Raw genomic sequence first — 18,351 nt, forward strand, 5'->3', positions numbered from 1 at the left:
AGATAGGAGTGCACACAGCTGCCATTTTGCTACGGTAGCCGTTTGCAAGTGGCGTCCCTCCAGTGGCAGCTGTTTGCCCGAGGCAGCCACTTGCTTGCAGAGCTCCGTGTGGGGTGACCATTGATCTGAGGCAAATGTTTGTTGAGGCTCCCCACTCATGGTGGCCATTTGCCCCAAGCAGTCACTTCCCCAAGGTTCCTCGTGTGGTGGCCATGAGGTGGCTGTTTGCCTGAGGTGCCTCATGTGCAGAGGCCATTTTCTGGAGGTAGCTGAGGTGCTGGTTTCATCCCTGAGGGGACAGTGTGTCCTGGAGGCTGTGATCTGGACTTAGCGACAGGAAAACAGCGCTGCCACCATCTGAGAATAGGAAAGTGGTGGCAGCCAAGAGGCAGCTCTGCGCTGCTCTCTGACACATCATATATGCAAGCAGAAGACAGCCCTTGAGGAACAGCCACAGGGAAGCACTGACCTGGAGTGACTGATCCTGGGCTTCATAGGGAGGGCTGTGTTGGTGGCTCTACTTCTTGTACTTGGAGGTCCATCTCTGCCGAAAGCTCAACATTATGTTGTTCCTGTTCCACCACAAATAGTAGTCGTCTGAGCTACTGAATGCTGTAAAGGAAAATAAGTACTCTAAAGCTTTGTTCTGTTTTTCTAACAGGTTTGGGCTTAATTTCACAAGTCTGTAGAGAATCAAAAGGATTCCCAGAGGATCATCTCATAATAGTAAAACAATGACATAATTTACAAAGGAATGGAAAATAAAGCTATTGAGAATGTAATATTCCAAATTAAACACAACTTTAGAAAAAACACCGAACACTGGTTTGAAAATACTGCTTTTTACAAATAGATCTTGTGATTCTTGATCTATGAAGATAAACAGGCACATAGTTGAGTGGAGGTATCATTTGTGCATACTTTAATACAAAATTTAATCACACACCAAAGTTGTAAACAAATGTTTCTGCATCTTTATTTTGTTAAGACCTCTGATCCAGCAGTGTGAAAACCTTGGAATGTGGAAGGAGAAGAAATCACTGAGAATAGCAGAGAGGATAAAGTATGATGCTTCAGTAAATAAGACTGCAGAGAGAGAAGGAGGAAAGGCACAAGATCAGGAGGTTCTTGGAAGTCAGGAAGAAGATAGGAAGAGATAATAGCATAAGAAGAGACACAATGAACAGAAAACAAATGAGTGAAGATAATGTCAGGTAAGGAATGGTGCTGGGTGTAGCATTGTCATGGGAGAGTCAAACTCGCCTATGGTGTGTGGGAGATGAACACGGGCGTCTTGAACACTCCCAAAAAGCCAAGTGCCATGTCAAGCACAGTGCCTTTAATTGTACTGCCCTTGAAGGCTTTTCCCAAACAGGTGCAAAACCTAACGGTGCCTGGTTGCTTGATTATTCTGCCTCATGAGTATTTAAAAGCACTCCTTTTAAAAGGCTGTGTGCTGAAGACACATTTAGTCCTCCGGGCAGCATTAAAGAATAACCCATCTGTTCGGACAATGTAACTTTCTATTATTTGCCTGGAATAAAGTTTAGTTTGTAAACATGTGTGATATCTGAGAACCCTTGCAGTGCAAGTGCTGCCTCCCTACCATTGTTGAAGACGAAGAGATGGCAAAACTCCCAGTGGGGAGGGGGAAGATGGTGCCCTGCTGCTCCCTGGGGAATACTTTGATGTTCTTTTCTGGCAGTGCACTGTCACTTGCTTTGGGTAGCACCTGCTTCTTCCATCTCCCCGGGAGAAGTCTGAAATGCCGTCATTCCATGTAGAATCTCAATAAATAATGTGAGCTGAAAACCAGGCAGGAAATAAACTCATCTTTACTCTCAGACATATAATCATGTCTTATAGCTGGGGAGTATCATCTGAAGTCAGATGAGATTTTCAGAACAGCTCCTTAGTCAGACACTCTTTCTTTGTGTCAAAGTAATTTTTCTCTCTGGATTTACCTAACCTGGTGGACACCTCCAGGAGGAAATGAAATCCTCTTAAATCATGATAGCCATAATCATACAATTGAACCTTTTTTTATACAGTAGCTGTTGCAAATGCTGTGTCGAAAAGAGGTGATTCTTTCTCTGCAATAAACTCACAAGTCTGTTATCCAGGTTGTTATTAGTATTAGGTCTTGCTAACTGGTGTGTATTTGTGAGGAAAACCCAAGGCAGAACAATAGGAATTCTGTGATGCCTCTGAATAGAGGCAGCTTTGGTCTTGGCTATAATACAAGGGAGTGGGAATGTGCAAAACTGGACATTTGTTTATGATTAAAGAAGATGGAGTGTTGGGAAACCCCTTTGTGGTATAAGTCTGAGTATATTGTAATAAATAATATGATTATTATTTTTCTCATAGACTTCACCTGTTCTACACATTTTGAATTTTCAGTTTGAATTTTCACTTTTAGACTTCATCTACGATGCTCAGTTTGAAGAAGCTGAATGTACTTCTATCTATCAGAATATATAACTGTTTTGATCTAGGTATGGATTGGTGGTTTGAAGAGCATTGAGAAACTGTTACAGTGGAGCTAAGGAGACAGAGAAGATTTTTACTTAGTTCAAACCCCAATTCTGGGTGACAGTTTTCCTAATTGCCCACAGGATCAATTATAGAGATGACATAAACAAGAAAGTTCATGTTGGTGGCTATAAACTGCTGGAATTGCTTCCCATGTCAAGGTCCACAGATCAATTTTCCAGCCTCCTTGGAATACAGGGCATGGTTTCCCCTAGTGATCTTTCATCATTAACAGAAAGGCATCCAATTGTTTAAAGATATTAGAAACAGGGAACATGTTGTTTCTTTTCTTATTTCAGCAGTATATCATTCTTACTATTAAAAGCTTTATCTAATTTCAATTTGTGTCACTTTGGGGCTTTTTATGTCATTGGGTCTTGATAGACTTGTTCTACAGGATTTAAGAGCTATGTTTACAAGTATTTTCTCCTTCAAAAATTTAATCAAGGCAGCTTTTTTAGTTTCTATTCTTTATCTTTTGATTTGATTCAAAACCCTATTCTTTCTCAATTTTTAAGTGTCCTTAAAACATTTGAAGTCCTATATGCAGTATTTTATTATGGGTATTAACAGTGCTTCAGAGGTGAGCAGAGCCACTTCCTGATCTCTTGCTGCTTCTCTGCTGTGCAGCCAAGGATCACACTGGAATTCGGCACTGATATTAGAGTTGCTGCTGGGCAGGGCAGGGGCCCCCATTCTGTAGGTGTGGACAACAATCATTTATTCATAGCTTTATAACTTTGCATTGGGGTGCATTACAACTTTTGGAGTTTTTTTGTGTAGGCTCAGTTTATCAACCATATGGGTGCATTCTGATTGAATAGCCTCTCCTCTTTGTTGTTTATGGTTTTTATTCTGTTTGCGTTTAGTTTTATTTGTGGGATGCAATATTTACCTCCAAATTGGATGTATTGTATCATCAGTGGGACTGACTCCTGTTGTGTCATGATGACGTCTAACAAATATTTTCAGTATTTCTTTTCTTCCTATTTTCAACACTTAAATAATTTAATCAGTTTTAATCCATTAAATTAAATCCATACTTTAGGGCCTTAAAAACCTTACAAAAGTCTGAGCATTTCTGTTCTTGTCTTTATCAGCCAAACTTGTAATCCCATCAAAGAATGAAGAATCTTTGGCTCTGCAGGAACTGCTCATGGAAAATAGGCTACAGAAACATTTTGAACAGCTGTTTTGCGTGAGAATTAAAACATTGTGGAATACTGTAAGTAAAAGAGGCTTTAAACATTTTCAGTCCTTTAGTGTTTTCAGATATCTATACAGGTTAATGTCGGCATCCTTTTTAAGTGCGCATGAAGTTTATGGAAATTTGCATGACTCTGGCAGCCTCACACATCTGGGCTTTTTGATGAAATTTTTATTCAGACCTTGTCATTAGAGTGGATTTTGGCACCAGCTTGACCTACTTTCAGTAAATTTATTTCCCCTACCTCCAGGCAAAAATGTGACAAGTTTGCATTTTTAACAAAATGGACACCATTTGACTGTATTGCTGTTCATTCCTCATGATGCTGAAAAGAGTGTAGAGTGAATTGTTCTTCTGTGTAAATATTTTTTTACCCATTAAGTACCTGAAGGCTCAAACTGACCTGAATTTGCATTTACTTTCTTGTGGATTTTTAGTCTTGTAAGTGTATCTTTACAGATTGTATTGAAAGAACTGAGAACTTCTTCTATGAAACAAGTTAACTAGTTGTTTGTTATAAGTCCACATGTATAAAAACCCCCCAAAAGCCCCCATTCCTGCGTTTTGCAACACAAAGGAATTTGTGTTGGATACTAATAGCATGGTCATAAGCTCGCTTTTCTCTTGCCTCCATGTTTATTTGATTTAAGGTAAAACAACAGGAATTCTTCCTAAATCTCCCTACCTCAGCAATTAGTGGAGACTTAAGGCTTCAGAAAACAACCATGTATGAGAAGTATGTACAGACAATACAAGGGCAACGTCAAAGTGTTACAGAGAAAAAAAAATGAGGCCTTTGCCGGGGACGAGCCATTTGTCGGTGAGGGGAGACTCAGACACTCAATATGAGTGATAAGCAAGTTCCGTTTATTGAAGAGAGCATCAGACACTTATACAGCGACTAATAAGCTTATGAATATTCTGTAAACTAAGCAATCTATTGGTTAAACTATACTATCAACTCTTCCTCATACCTTAGGGGTTACATGTCACTTTTCTCATGCCTCTTTCACTGTTTGTTATCCTACCACAGCTAGGCCCAAGGACACTGTTATCTTGCAGGTACCGGACTTGGAATTAGCCATGGTTTTCTACTTTTCCATTTTCTAGCAGCTAAATTCCCAACATCAAAGTAGTAACAACTTTGTTGCCTTCTTTGCTCATTTTTGTTTATGTGATTTATTGACTGATTTCTTTATCAGGTATGGATTTTTCCTCACTTGAATATAACTTGCTTGTCTCTGTTCACTGGTAAGTAGCTAGAGTGCTGGCATCAGTACTTCTGTTGCCTATGGAATACTTTCTTCTGAGATGAAAGAGTGCTTCAGCTGTGTAGCTATCAAACAACCATCTGATCATCCTCGCTGTGAAGAGGAAAACATCTATTTCCATTTCTTTTTACATGGATGACTTCTGTGGAAATTAGGTGTTTCACGGGCACACTACAGCTTCAGCATCAGTACAGCACAAAACAAAGTGATAGGGGGAAAAGGAACTAGCATATGTGTTGATCCTATCTCATGTTTAGAAATTGAATAATTTTTACTCCTTCATTATAAAAATCTTCTGCTAGAAAACTAAAATCATAGAGGGATTGTGCACTAATTCTATCAGTGGAAAAAGGTTTTCAGCTTTTAATACTAGAAATCAGGTCCAGATATGTGCACTTCCAAGCTCTATAAAAGGCTCTTTCTCCTTGATCATGAAGTCTCTAATTGTGATATATAAGAGCAAAAATTTAGTCTTAAATATAACTATATGCATTTTGGAACGAGAGAAGAATAGGACATTCAGGTAAATACTAGCACTTTGGCATAAAATCAGACACAGAGGATTTAAGCATAATCCTTGATTCTGCAGAGCTCAAAGTGCTACAATTCCTGTGCAGCCCAGCACTTAAGCACATACATGCCTCTAAGCATTTACCTAGTTCTGCAGGGATCTATGAGGAATATTCATGAATTTAAAGACCAAGAAGAGACAGAAATGGTTTGTTAGTGCAAGGATGGAATGCTTGTAACTTTGCATTATCAAGCCTCTCTTTCTTTTTGTGTATTTTTCTTAATTTTTTAAATTTAGCTATTATAATGTAGACTTTGCTCTGTCTCAAGGGTTTCTATTTTTATGTATGTGTTTAATTGGATTAAAACTAAAAAGGTTAGGGTTTTCTTTTGTAACCAAAAAGTAATGTTTTCCCCTGTGTATTGCTGCACTGACTTTCCAGGCAGACAGGAGCACCAGGGGAATTGTTAGTGCATATGTTTATTCTAAAACCTGCTCGCATCCTCTGATATTTTTTAATGCATTTTACTATATTTCAGCTGTGCACATTTTGACAGCACTGCAGGCACCGTTGTGTCTCAGTTATTACCTGACATGGCTTCTGCTGGCTAGGCAAGCTCGCTCACAGCCCTGTTGACCCAACACCACTGCATACATATCCCCTGAGATAAAAGAGAGGCCTGAGGAGTGTGAGCTGGTCAGAAGCTGTGTGTAAGTACCTCAAGGAGGTGTATCTTTCTGTAGTGATATCTTTTTCACCACGCGCAACATCCCTCCTTGCACTGCAGTGGTGCAGTGCAAAGAGTGATGTTCCAAACAGGGAGAAGGAAGAGCTGATCTTCCCATTATGCAGAATGAGTTGCAGAAAAATTAGCCCAAGGCTACAAATAATGACTGCTGTAGTTGGGTTACAAGCTGCTACCTTAACTGTTTTGTTGGAAACTCTGTGCCTCTCCTGTCAAGCAGCTGGAAGGAGTCTAAGTGAAACCACTTTCATGCCCAGGTCTACCTCTTCCTCAGTTCTAATGAGACTCTGCATTTAACTGGTGCTTTGTGGAGCTTTGTGTGTCAGACTATGGAAGAGTTGCACTTGGCAAGGAAAAGTAGTATGGAAATGACTCTTAGTCTAAAGAATGGCACAGAAGGCAATTGTTTGCCACAAAATAATAAAATTCAAAATTCTATGGTGGAATTGGTAAAAGAATGCAGCTTAATGCACTGTTTTTGAATAGTTCAAAAATGTGCAAAATACAGCACTTCCTTTTAGTCCTTATGGCTTTTCCCATAAAGATTTATATGTTGACCCTTTATTAGTATTAGCAGGCAACCAAAAGTCAGAGACTAGGCAGATGTAAGAATATACTATCCTAAATGGTTGCTATTGAAAACTGTGTAAAAAACATCTTGTGATGGAAGACACACAACTAACACCATGAATGGTTTCAAGCATCAGCATCTTATTATTCCCCAGTACAACCTTTTATACCCTTTTCCCTTATGCATAACACCTGTGTGCACTTTTACTCTTTTGTGATTGGTCAATACAAATCAGCATTGCGTGCTCCTTTTCCTTTAATAGTGGTCACCTGTTTTACACAGCTGCACTCCATTAGGGATGAGGCTCTAGCAGCCCCATTCCTAATTTCTCACAATCTATTCTCTTATGATTTTGGATGGGGGAGACTCAGAAAATTGCAGAAGTAAATTCACTGTTTTCACTGGTTTAAGGTCCACTGCTAATGATGGAGATGTTCTGATCCTCCTGATTTCAGTCCTGTTTAATAAGGGATGAGAAAGAAGAAAAGTTGGTAACATACGACAAATATCTATGTTATTAGTGGATCATGGAGTTTGAGAAATGTCCTCAGGAAGTGAAGCAATAAAAGATTTCAAGGTGTAAACCAAGGAATTACTTTGGGATTTGAGGAATGGACTTCAAACCATTTGTCTGTGTGCATTCTAGCTGTTTCAGATTACAATGACAATGTTTTATAATGCTGATTATTACCAGTGTAAAAGAGATCCAGAAGCAGAGGTGATCCTTGTATTGCTTTTTGTAAGGTGTTCTGGAAGGCTCATGAAATGTTATAGCCTGAAATTTGGAAAATGTTTTGAGTCAAAAGTTCAAAGGCTTGTTTTGACCCCTGTAATAAATATATTATTTTAGGTAAGACTATAAAGGGAGCAAAGAGATCGGAACACACTGTGAGTTATGTTCTATTGATGCTTGTTCAGTGTAACTATTGCAGCCAAATCAGCCTAAGACCACTGGACCTAGCAAAGGAATACAGACCCCTATGGATCCAGGCTTGTACTTGGAAAAGGGGAATTTACTCTTTAGGTTCAGTTGTTTTTCCTTTCAAATTCTTTAAAATTCAAGATGTTTTATGATTATATGACATGAATATTTTAAAGTAATTCTAAGAAGAAACACAAAGTCATGACTCATGTCCCAGCATGTGCTTAACTTAGCATATGGCTTATGTTTCCTTGACGTTTCTTTATTAGTTCATGAAAGAAAGGAGTGGTACTTCTGTGCATATATAATTCAGAAGGTTTAAATTCTACTAAAATTCCAATTTTTTGGAGGTATAGAGCACTGTTTAGTGCTCTGTCATCCTATATAGTTGATATGCGCGCTTTTTTAGGCAGTTTTTTTTGGTTTGTTTTTTGTTTGCTTGGTTGTTTTTTTGTTCCTCAACAAGTCAATGAAAATTGAAATAGGCTGGTAGTGAGCCAAACAATAAAAAGCACATATGGGCATCTACTGATAGCAATCCCCATTCTTTACTAAGTCACAAAGATAATAGAAATGCTCACAATATAACCTGAAGATTCTTTTTCCTGACCCATTGCCATTTAGGAATTTCCCAGTCTTGTAATAGATGTTCATTTATCTTTCCCACTTCTCTGTAAATTTTGTATTACTACTTTTTACTTCATATTTTGTAAATAACAAAGTACCCCTTATGTGTACAATGGACATTTTTGACAGTTTCACATGTATTGAAATCTTTCAGAGGATAATGATTTAGTATAATGGGGTTTATGTTGTTAGGATCAAAATTGAACATATACTTTTGATCTGTTTTGTAAGAAGCACTATGAAAAGAATTTGCCCAAAATGTCAAAAAACATTGTTGTAAGTGCTGTATTTTCTTAAATCTGTGATGAAAATGAAAGAAGTTTCATTGGAAGGGAGAGCTAAAGAATTCTATAACTTACAGCATCTTTGTGGTAGGTGACATTTAGACATTTGTCTAGAGGATTGTGATGTACCAAACAAGGAGAATAAAGGAAGCTGCAGGTGGGTGAAGGTGGTGTTGCCCAGAACTGTGCCAGGGTGGGCTGACTTCATGGCTCTGCTGGTCTGGGTTCTGCAGAGAGAACATCATAAGCACTTGTGTGCAAGATCAGGCTGACCTCTCTGGATCCACATGTAGCTTATGAGGTCTTGCTGCTCTCCAGGCAAGCTTAGAGCATAGTGTCAAAAAAGCTATTTTTTCCGGTAGACTACTACCACAAATGCTTTCACTTTGGGCTCTTATTTCTGCTGTACTGCCTGCTGTATTGCCTGTATATCCTGGAAAGGATCCAGATAGAAAGATCTTCCCTGAAGATGTCCAGGGTAGTGAAATGAACCACTCCAGTGAAAAAAAAAAAGTTGATTTTTGCCTCTGGTTTTATATGCTTTCTGGGTTTGGAGTCTGCAGAAGGCCTACCATGTCTGACTATTTGGTTCTTACTTTTGCATCACTTGAATCAGTGAAAGTTCATGTACTTCACATAGGAGTGCCAAAAGGACCAGGAGAAAGTGACCAATCTCAGGAAGTAAATGACAGAAAATACTGTATGAAAACTCAGGCTCTATTTTCTTTTTCATTCAGTTTTTTCCTATGGTCTTCAGGAAGTGAAGCAGTTGCTGAGGAGTACTGGCCAGTGAAACTAGGGCGTGTTTTGGTTGGGTGTCCCTCCTGCCTCTGCAAATGTATGTGTTCCTTTGCCAGTTGATGTCTTTCAGCTTCCTTTTAGGCATGGGCAGTGCTTGGTTTTTTATCACTTAGCTGATTTATTTCAGTTTAAAAAAATATGAAGAGCTTATTTAGTCCTTTGCAGGCAGATGCTGGTTAAGAGGGAGAATCATTTATTACCATCACTGGAGCATAGAGTAAATGATAATAACACTGGGATTTGTGCAGAGAGATCTGTGAGAGAGATCTGTGAAGGGGCAGAGCCTTGAGGAAGGTGGGTATAGTCATTGTTGATCTAATGGAGAGAGCTAGCTCTGCCCTTGTGCTTGAGACTGACTAACAGCAACATCTTAGCAGCAGCATGAAAAAATGCTGCAGTGAAATGGAACAGGAATAAATGGGCTGACAGCAGTGTGCTAATCTGCTGCAGCTTTTAGGATGTACATAGAAGACTTGAAAACAGATGATTGTAAGCAGGAATATACGTTGTTAGGGATTTAAATTGTGATGTGGCTCCCCCTCCCCACCTTGCCAGCTCTGGTTCTGCAGCCTGGTACCTCTGCTGAGCCCTGGACTGGGAGCAGTGTGCCCTCTGCCAGCTGGGGTTGGGGGCTAACAGAGGATAGCAGGCAGATGGAGCAAACAGGAGTGGAGCACTGGATAGGAGTGATTCAGCAAAGGGACATATGCCCCTGACAGTGCTTGTATGCATCATCAAAGTTCTTGTAACAGAGGTGAGTTCAAAACTGTTGGGTCATCTCCCTCTGCTAACTCTCTTATTTGTCTTTTAAATTGTATTCTAGCTCTAGCTCTTGTCACTATTTGACTGGTAAAAACATAGTTATTAGAGGTCAAGGATTTTAATCAGGAGAAAGAACTAGTTATTTTAGAATCATTTGAGAGACAAATGCTGCCATTTAAACAGGCAAAATTCTGTGGCTTTGAGATTTGATAAATATCTTCTTTAGAGGAGTGGTAAGACTTAGAGAATTGAAAGGTGCAGGATAGGGACAGAGGAAAAAAAGAAAAGAACATCCAGCCTGGAGATACAGGGGAGAAATACAAAAAGCTAGTCCACTGACAGTCTTATGTGTGAATGTAAGCTATTTTTTTGTCTTTGGAATAAAAGTCAATTTAGTGCTTGTTATTTTGATATGATAGATAAGTAACCCTAAAGAAGAGAGGGAAATCTCTCTCCTTTCTCGCTTTTCCTCATAAAATACTAATACATCAGTATGATCTCAGAATGCTTTTGGCTTTCCCTTGGGGCTCCTTGCTTTATATACTATAACTTAAGAAATTACTCACTTGTCATGTGTGATTTATATTAAAATGTGATGCTGTGAAAACACTTAGATCTTGAATTTTACTGTAATACATTAACAATTTCGAAGTTATACAGTGAAAAACAGTGGGTGGGATTGGGTTTAGAGATCTTGCCAAAGAATGCTGTACTATCATGTTGTTTGTTTCTGCTAGCAAACTTAGTTGAAGTATACCCTTTCTTCCTCAGTGACAAAGATTTGGGGTTCTGCCTCTAAAAGTCAATCTCAATCATAGGATGTGACCCAAAACCTTGTCACTTGCTTGTAATGGTAAAAGAATTCCATTTCACGTTGTCAACTTTTCATTACTCCCCGTGTCACAAAAATTGTTCACTTCAAATCTCCTGTGTTCTTGAACTGAATTAAATAGGCTGGCTTCTGGTTTCATGTTGCATTTGCTCTCTGATTCCTGTGGTCTTTCATCCTCTGAAGGAAGGTAAAGGGGAAATACAACTGAATGTGCTTTTCAGTAATGAGAAGGAGGAAAGTGTACTTCATATCAGAATAAAAAGCAATCGCAGGAAAAAGCAATTTCTCCCCATTTGAAGAAAGTAACCTCAAAGATATAAGGGGAACGTTTTCATTAAAAAGAAAGTAATCTGTAATCTGCAGAACATCTGTCATCTTCTACTGCAGAGCTTTCATCATAGCATTCCTCATTTTATCTTATTTTCTAAGCAAGAATTAACATATTATAAATGAATAACATTATTGTATGTTAAAGTGAGTTGTGTCAGGCACTCGGGTATAAACACTGCCTGGCTTTGAGGAGAATGTTGTTCAGTTGCTTCTCTTGGAAGACTGATGCCCAAAGCAGCAATCTGTTGGACAGCATGTTCATGATGTCTCACTAAGACAGTCTCACAGCCTTCACTAAGGCTGACAAATCAATTTGGACATATTGAGAGATGGTTCAAATGCAACGACAGCTGGGAAATAGTAAGAATTTTAGAGAACATGACCTATGAAGGATAAACAAATGGGGTTGGTTTCTGTTAAGGAGAAGGAGATGAAGGGGATTGAGGGGCAGCTTATTGATACTTAAGTGGTTGTTGGAGACAGAATTTGCTGTGTTACTGCTACCTGAGGAGCAACACATTGGACTTGTGGTGCTGCTCAGTTTGTTTCTGTTAGGAAATACCAAAATGCCTTCATTTCAGTGGTAGATTTAAAAGGGTGTAAGGTTATCTGGGGAAGTTGTGTGAGCCCTTAGGGGTTTGAGGAGCATGGCAGATGAGTATCTGGTTATCTCAACATATTTGATACTGAATAAATGATGAAGTCTCCAGAAGTCTTTTTCAGTACATTTTTCCATTATTCAGGTTATATGTAAAACACAAATAGTGTAAAAATATAAATGGTATAAAAACCAATTCTGACTCTTGTGAGGACTTTTGATTTAATGCCCTCCTCACTCCATGGTATGAGTGCTCATGCCTAATTTTAATGGGAACCTTGCTACTGATACTGTAGAAGAAATCCAGCTCAATACAGTTGAGTATGTTCCGTTTCCCCCTTCCTTTTCCACTTCATGTGTTAAGGCAGGAGAGTTCTTTAAATATAGAGATTTTGAGTATTTTAAGCCTCACATCTTGCCTATTCTAAGTGCTAAAGGAATAAAAGAAGACCTTATTGCAGGTATGTCATGCAAACAAAATTTGCTGTGCTTTGGCTGACAAGTACATGCAAAAACTGCCTTTTATTCTCATAATTCAGAAATATTTTTGCCCCTTAGTGGTTCAGTCGCTAGCTGTGGAAAGTAATGAAAAGATTTTTTTCCTGATTAACAAAACAGGACACTTTCACCAAAATTTACCCTGAAGGCTTGTGACAATCTAAAGGTCTAAGGGGATAGCAGAGACTTCCAAACAAGTGCGTAAAGATGTAAAGAGTTCCCTGTTTGTCTGAGAAATTAGACTTCTCTGATTTAAATATTTAAGTCCACCTTTACTCTCATGACCTTGATTTTAAATTTTTCTTTTGAGTCTTTGGAACATTCTCCCATTTCCCTGAATGATAGAACCTGTCTTATGAGATTTCCACAAGTAAATTCAAACAATTTACATAGAAATGTCAAAGTAAAACTTACAATGGCTTTACCTTGGGGGCTCACATATGGTAAACAAAATACAATAGGAGTTGGGTAGTAAAATACGAATGCTCGTGAGCTCAAATAAGGATTTCCTACCTCCCTAGTAAAGTTTTTTTAAATTAATAAATTAATTGATCATCACCTGGCATAAAATGTCAGCTATAGAATGGGCTGTAATTGAAGATAACTTAGTTGGGCTGTTGTAAAGCAAATTAATATTGACAGTCTGTCTATTTTTCCATGTAATTAAGCAGCAATAATCAAACCTCAATGCTCTTATTGGAAATTAAGGATGACTTCCAAAATTAATGGTGTGAGGTGAAAGCAAGAATCATTAGCCATAGGAAATTGTTAAGAATTCAAGTAATTCAATTTTTTAAAATTATTGTTTAAATGCTGGTTTTTCCTCTATTTATTGGGGGAAATGGATATTCCTACATGCTAAATAGCTCAAGATATAACAGTTTCATTATAAGCAGCCAAATAAGGAGTAGGCTCTTGTTTCAGCCACAGTCACATCTGAGAACAAGCCTAGTAACTCTTTCTGGCACTATTACCTAAAGTCTCTACTTTTCACAATATGGATTTTAGGGTTCATCACTGGTACTTAGTCAAGTCACTCACTTATGAAATTACTCTCCTAGTAGGTGATAAAAGCAAAACTACCATGTGGTGTTTTCAGGATCAAGTCCTACACAGGCCTTAGTGCCTAGTAAAGGAACCAAATCAGCACTTCCACTCTACATGTGCTCAGTGGGAGAGACATTTCCAAAATAACTTTTCTTTTTTAAAACTTACCCTTCATCATTAATGTTTTCAGACCAAGTAGAGGACAGCAAAAAAATGTAGCAGAAGCTGGCCATCTGGGTCATTCCTCCCAGGGAGGTGCAATAACATTTACTACACCTTCTAAAAATTATGTCCTTCGGGTGCTGAGTTGAATCTGGCACTCACTGCAATGGTGTAAATACTATTGAGTTATTTGGTGTAAAGTCAAGATGAAAACTCTTCCTTTTTCTCTTTTTTTCTTTCTTATAATAGAACAAATCAGAAGTAATTTAGTTGAAATCAATGAAATCACATCTCCAAGAGGTGAGTCATATCTAAGCTAATGCCAATTCATGCTACACTCCTGCCACATTTTATGATGGAAATACTCCTGTTTCAAGATGTGCTATGAGAAAAATACTTTTAACTAAAGCTTTTGTAGTGGAGATAGTTATTGAGATTTTAAAACTGCTTCCAAAATGTTGTATTTAAGTTTTAGCTGTGGGAGGTAGACAACCACCCTTTGCTCCTTAATTTGTCTGTCATGGTTTTGCATGGGAGACATTTGGGGCAGTGATACAAAGCTTCCAGCCACTGGAAAGCTGGACACGCCTCTGTGAAAAACACAGGTTAAAGATGAAAGAAACCTGGGAACTTCCTCTTTTTTCTTCCTGCCTGGGAACAGGTGACAAGGAGGGCCCAGCGCTGCCCTTGGGCTGGGCCAAGTAGGCTCTGTCACGGGACTGGGCCCATCTCTGCTGAGCCCTGACCTGGCCAGGCTGAGCCCCAGCAGTGCCCAGGCAGGGGCAGGGAGGCTGCGGGGGGCCCTGGCCAAAGCGGGGCTGGGCCACGGCTGTTAACATTGTTTTAAATGACCAATCGTGAGCCAAATTATCAAAAATGACGATAAAATTTATTAATCTTTCTGCACGACCGAATTACAGTCTTCAAAACCACCCCAGCCAAAGAGACAGCGTCGAGCCCAGGATCGGTGCTGGGTGAACCTGGATCCAACCTCTATCGCGTCGGACCCTACACCGTTCATGAGAACCGCTTCTTATGGCAAGGTTTTATACAGTTTATTGTGCACGAGGCAAAGGAGTCCCAATTTCTTTTGTAACTCTTCACATTCATCGCTGTTCCTCTCAGTGTGCAGAGCTGGACAAAGACCGTCTCCAGGTGGATAGTCAGCATTGATGGGCGCCGGGGAAGCCATGTATTCAGCTGTATAATTCTACGTGGCTGGCTGTCTTGATTGATGTAATCTGCAGGGTGATGATCGCTCTTAGGCGGTTTCCCATGACACGAAATATTGGTGATCATCATCCTGGAAGCATCTATTTTTACCCTAAAGCGTCAATCGTTATCTTAGCTGTCTCCCGCGAATTCTTTGGTATCTGAATAGATATCTGCTCTCGGGGCATAGGTGGTCAGAGACACGTTCGGATTTTATAATCTGTGAAAAATGCCAATCACTTGTTTTTAAAATTTTTGAAAGTTTAATAGTAATAAAATAGTTTAAAAGAATAGTAACACAATTAGAGTAATTACAATTTGGACAAATTGAATTAGGACAATATGAGACAATAAAAACAAAGAGTTACGGATGTCCGGGTACCTTTTTCTGGGCATCACGAGCCCGTAAAAGGACCCCTGCTAACAAATGATTAATGCTTAAGAACAGTAGCCCGTTGCATATTCATACACTTCATACATGATAAATTCCATTCAAACACAGGATTCCGTCTGGTCAGTATCAGCTTCTTCCTTCTAAACCTAACAGCGCCTTCAAGGTGGGAAGAAGTTCGTTTCTTCTGATAAGAAGGCAATAAATTCCCTTTCTCTGAAAGATTTAGGTGTCCCGTGGCTGCTATCTCGCTGCAAGCCCTTTCTGTTAAACAAAGCATGTTACATATCATAGTTTCTATTTTAACAATTTTTGTAGCCTGAAGCTATATTTAACACAGTGCTGAAGAGAATTAATACAGCATTACTTTCTAACACAACACATATAATATTCATTTTAATATTTGCAAAAAGCCAATCATAAAATACATGAATTTTTCACATAATCTTTATAACATACATTCTTTAATAGCATGAATTATTTCTAACATACATTACAACATCTTGTCACCAGGTTCCCTCCCCCTAGCACGGCCACCACATGAGACCACGTGGCTGAGACCAGAGGCAGCCCTGCAGCCCGTGCAGAGTGGCCCTGTGACTGGAATTGAACACGGCCAAAACCAAAGACCAGCCATGCAGCCCCAGCTGCATTTCCTGCTGCAAGCACTGAGTGACCATCTGCAGGCCCTGGGTGTGAGATGCAAAGCTGTGTTTCGTGTCAGGTACAAACAGGCGACGTATGTATTTGTGAATGCAAAATGTGTGGACCCCGACAATGGGAGAGCTGTGAATTCTAATAATAACTGAGGAAATTAAAGCATGGAAAAGGGCCTTTGAACCTATCTTTTGTTTGCAATTAACCGTGGTTGATTTAGGAGCATTGGAATTAAGGTGTTAAGGATGTTGCTTTTTGCTTGCATTTAATCCATATAAAGCTCTGCAATAATAACCTTTTGAAGTATAATTTTAGAATATTACTTGTATCCTTGAAACTATAGCTTTGGAATATATATAAAGGAAATATGCTTATCTCACGCCTTATTGAAGCAGAGAAAAGCAGCTTGAGAAAGGAAGATGAACATCACCTCAAGGGTTTATGGTTTCAACCAAAGGGAAGCTGGACATCACTGTTATGAGATTTATAGTCTCTGCAATTAAAAGATGGGCACATCTGGGGAGCTGGACCCCACCAGATGGGATTTGTCTTTCTTCTTTTGGAAACTGGACCGTCACCATCAGAAGATACTCCTTTGAGATACATCCTGAGAAATTAAAATCACAATAGTGTATAGAATTGTGATGCAATAATTTGGAATAAAAATTGCTGATGAGTAAAAAAATTTGAAATAGAAACTGCTGAAAAAAAGCTGATGAGTACCCCTATACCTGTAACCATCAATTATCGGTGTGCAGTTGGAGGGAAAACTTCCCCCACTATACCCAGCACTGTATTGCTCATACTTTACCATGTTAAATAAAAAATTGACTGCTGCTTGAAGATTGGCCTAGTCAAGCTTCTTATTCATAACACGGGCGAGATGTTAACTTTTTCAGTGCTTCAAACCTCCCTCGAATGAGAGAAAGGAACACGATGCAAGCATGTAAAGGAGCAACATGAAGACCTCGAGGTCAGTGAAAAAGAAGTCAAGTCTTAGATGGGGAGGATAAGGAGATGGCTTAATCTTGGGGCTGAAATCCTCTTGTAATAGCTAGGGAGAAAGACTTTTTTTTTTTTCCTGCAACACATGAAAGCCATGGGGAGATGAAGGGTTCAATCTGATATTGAGAAAAGGCCTCCAAGCCAAAGTAAGCAGATGTCAAAGTAGCTGTGATTCTATGAGAAGTTTGAACAGAGGAGAGATGAGTGGTCCTGTGTCCCCAGGAAGAGATCTCTGTTCCCAGAAATGAAGATAATTTTAGAGATAGATAATGAGAACTCTTGCCTTTGAACAGCTCATCTTTAAAACAGTACTCCATAAGCTGACATGGCCCATAAACCCTGCTGTGGGAAAAGCTTGTAGAAAATGGGAGGGCCTTCACAGTTGCCAATTTCCCTGGGCAACTGCTATTGTGAGAGAGCCATGAGAGAACTGTTTTTTTTCTTGTGCAGAAGTCTCCATAACATTAACCAGAAGGACTTCTCTCCCTAAGTGAACTGAAGAAAGACTATTTCAGAGGTGGTAAACTCACTGAAATTTTAGGTTTTCTGTCTTTACATTGCCAGTGGGAAAGAAAGGATTGTGGGGAGAGGAGAAGTGTTCTGAAGGTTTTGTTCCGATTCTTATTACTCTTTATTTTAGTTCCTGTTAATAAATTTTCCTTTGTACCCTTTTTAAGTTTTGAGCCTGCTTTGCCTTTCTCCTGATCCTGTCTCACCGCAGGAAGTGAGTGCATTGGTGATTGGCCAGCACCAAATCCACCACAGTTAGTAGCTACTGGTCACCAGTATTTCACGGTATTTGCACTAACCTCCTTTTTTAGACCTTCCTTTGCACTGGCAGCTTTAATACCTTAATGCATAACCAGAAAAGAGCAATGTCTGCAGACAGCTGTAGTGTGAAAGACACAAGTACCTATAATGTTTAAAGGTCTGGTTTTCACCTAAAAATGTTGAACTCTTCTATGTCCTGCATATTGCTCTTCTGCTTGGGCAGATTGGTTTGTGTTTGAGAAATTAAAAATAAGCCTATCTATAGAGGTATATTTTTAGAACTGTAATTCTCTTTGAAGACCAGAATAAATCAGTGATCTCATTCAGAATGGTTTCCTGCATAACTCAACCAAGCATGTTGCAAAGCCAAATGGGTGGATTAGAGGACGTGGGGGGTTGGTTTGTTGTTTTACTTGCTTCCTCAATCTATTTTTAATTACAATAATTCTTAATTAGTTTCTTTATCTTTTGGTAGAAGATTGAGACAACAAATTATTTGTAACTTACTGAAAACCAGCCAACAAACCAATCCTTCTATTATTTCTGTAAATGTTACCTTTCATTCCACTACTACCTGTCATATGTAGTAGTGGACAGAACACAGGTTTCGG

General features: G+C 39.1%; 1 long non-coding RNA gene across 1 annotated transcript; it reads left to right on the forward strand.

Annotated features, from left to right (window-relative positions):
- Positions 1-963: 963 nt before the first annotated feature.
- LOC141729496 (uncharacterized) lies at positions 964-17,334 on the forward strand. The gene is made up of 3 exons (XR_012580996.1): positions 964-1,214; positions 3,636-3,760; positions 15,821-17,334. It is a non-coding gene; the product is annotated as an uncharacterized LOC141729496 (long non-coding RNA).
- The last annotated feature ends 1,017 nt before the right edge of the window (positions 17,335-18,351 follow it).

This window comes from Zonotrichia albicollis, chromosome 7, assembly GCF_047830755.1.
Source record: "Zonotrichia albicollis isolate bZonAlb1 chromosome 7, bZonAlb1.hap1, whole genome shotgun sequence".
Lineage (NCBI taxonomy): Eukaryota > Metazoa > Chordata > Aves > Passeriformes > Passerellidae > Zonotrichia > Zonotrichia albicollis.